This window comes from Neophocaena asiaeorientalis, unplaced genomic scaffold (assembly GCF_003031525.2).
Source record: "Neophocaena asiaeorientalis asiaeorientalis breed wild unplaced genomic scaffold, Neophocaena_asiaeorientalis_V1.1 scaffold312, whole genome shotgun sequence".
Classification (NCBI taxonomy): domain Eukaryota; kingdom Metazoa; phylum Chordata; class Mammalia; order Artiodactyla; family Phocoenidae; genus Neophocaena; species Neophocaena asiaeorientalis.
In genome coordinates this window covers 1,174,884-1,177,376 of record NW_020174707.1, presented here as the reverse complement: position 1 = coordinate 1,177,376, position 2,493 = coordinate 1,174,884, and positions in this window count along the sequence as shown.

Sequence of the window (2,493 nt, the reverse complement as noted above, 5' to 3'; positions counted from 1 at the left end):
ATCCAACATTCGCCTTAGAAGGTCTTCCTCTGAAAAGAACTTTTGCTAGTGGGTTTCACAGGCCCGGGGCCCGGTGTTGTAAAAGTGACTGCACCCCCAGCCCGGAAACGCGTAAATACAGACAGGCAAACTCCCAGGGGGCTGGGTCTGTGAGCCACCACCGAGGGGATCTATAGCAGCCAGAGAGCATCAGCTTTTCCTGTGACAGTTCTGAGAAGGGCCCCCTGTTCCCTCCCTTTGATGGTTTCTCTGACGACTGTTAGGGAACAAAGAGGCAAGGCCACTGGCTCATTAACTGTCATTTTCTAACACCTCTTTCCTTCCCTTCTAACTTTTACCCAAATTGCCACTTTGGGGTTTTCCTGAGGTGTGCTTTCTATTTATAACCAGAGCAAGATTTCTGACTCCATCCATATTGATTTAAGCTATGGTTAAAAAAAAAAAAGGGAATCTATAAAACTAATATTATAAGTTAGTGTCTGGGATGACACTTCAATAGGTCAAGTTCACCTAGTTCTTTGGCATCTATAAACCTCCAGGCCCTTCCAATCAGATAACCTAAGTGTGTCTCCCACTGTTAGTTTCTCTTCTCTTTCTGTAGTAGAAAAAAAGGAATCCTTTCAAAGATGTTTATTCTTCTTCACTCCTTCGCTATCAGTGTGCGAGAACCTTGTTTCTGTGTAGAGGAAAGTGTATTTCTGTGTTTTGATAAAGAAGAAAGTAATTTGTGTTCCTCTTCAGGCCTGAAAAGATAATTGAGCGTCCCGGGAGCTCGCTCTTCTCCCGGCTGTTTAACAGACAATCTGGATTCTTGTTCTGTAGCAGGAGTACTTCAGTGTCCCAGCCTCCTTCTCGTCATCGTCCCCTTCTCTGTCACCAGCCAGCCATCACCAGGCCCTTCAGCAGGTCACGTGGCCGAGGGTTTCTGTCTCGAAGGCTGGTGGTACCTCAGAAGACCCTGTGACTCCGAGCCTAATTCACAGTTCTTTTACTGTGCAAAGAATATTCTGAGCCATTGGAATTCCCAGTCCATCTCCCTGAAAGCTTATGCCAAGAGCTCCCCATGGGGCCTATCGGTGATGGATGTCATGAGGCCCTGGGAAGGAGCCATTATGGTGGGAAGTGTTGAGTGCTTGCCTGCAGGACTCAGACCTGAACCAAACTGAAGTGCAAATGGCAGCAAAAAGGGCGGCTCCATCCACCTGGTAGCTTGCTTGGAAATAAATCCTACCCTATCCCACACCCCAGCTAGTAAAGCCTGGGAGCACATCATTCCTTTGGCCTCCCTTTAGCGTGACTTAGGAACGGTACAGTTCAGTATATCAGGAAGCTGAGAGGCATCCACTACTCCTCACTTCCCCTGGCTCTGGGCTCAGCTTGGCTGAACTTGCCGTTCCTGTCTCTTTAGAGGAGCTGGTTGTGTTCCCGAAGCAGGATCGCACTGTGCCGCCTCCCCAGGGATCCCCAGCTATTGATTTTTAATATCCGTATTCAATATTGTGTATTAAATATTGAATCCATGCACGAGAGGATATGATGCAAATCACCAGCCGTGCCTGAGACTTTAATAGTTGTTTTATTGCCCGGAAACCACAGTTGGACGCGAGGCATCCTGCAGCCGAGGCTGGGGGTGGGGATGACAGGCAGAGAGGAGAGCTGAGCAGACAAGCAGAGCGGGGCCTCCCAAAGATACAAGACCTCTGGAATAGCCACTGCTGAAGGCGTGGCCAGGCACCGACAGCTCACCCCTGGGCAGGTGGGTTGGGGGCCAGCTCGCAGGCTGCTATGGAAAGAGCGGACAGAGGCTGTTGGGTGAGACCTGAGTAGAGGAAGAGGTGTGAGGCTGTGTCCTTCCTTCCTGGACTTCCCTAACTGGACTGTTCATTCCCGTCCGGCCACCCCCCTTCCCCTCCACACAGATATTCACCCAGACACACACACACACAGCTATTGAACAGGAAAGTGAACTTGGGAGCAGGAAACCCCAGGCCTGGGGCCTCCTCCACCACTCTTAGCTCTGAGACCTTGGTGCAGACCTCTCTTAACCCCTCTGGGCCCCATCTCTCTCCTCTGCCAGTGGGGGTAACGCTATCTGCTCTACCTCCCTCACAGCCCGGTGGTGAGGCCGGTGCAAAGGAGATAATATTCAGGGAAAAGGCTTTTGTAAACCGTCAGGCCCCACATAGGCTGGCTGAGGGATTAGTGCTTGCTTTCCCTTTATGCTCCCCTTGTCCTCCAGGCTGTGGCTCCGGGCTGGCTTTCTTTCTCTCAGGCGTGCGCCCCCTCCCCTGTTACGGGCCCTCTCCTCCTCTCCTCTGGCCACCTCCGCTTGGTCTCCCGGGCTCCCCACTCTGCCGGGGCTCTGCACTCAGGCTGTGCAGTTAGGTTTCGAGGACGCCCAGCAGGGAGACAGGAAGGGCGAGAACGACTCTTGTGTGTGTGTGTGTGTGTGTGTGTGTGTGTGTGTGTGCGCGCGCGCGCGGGGGGGGGGGG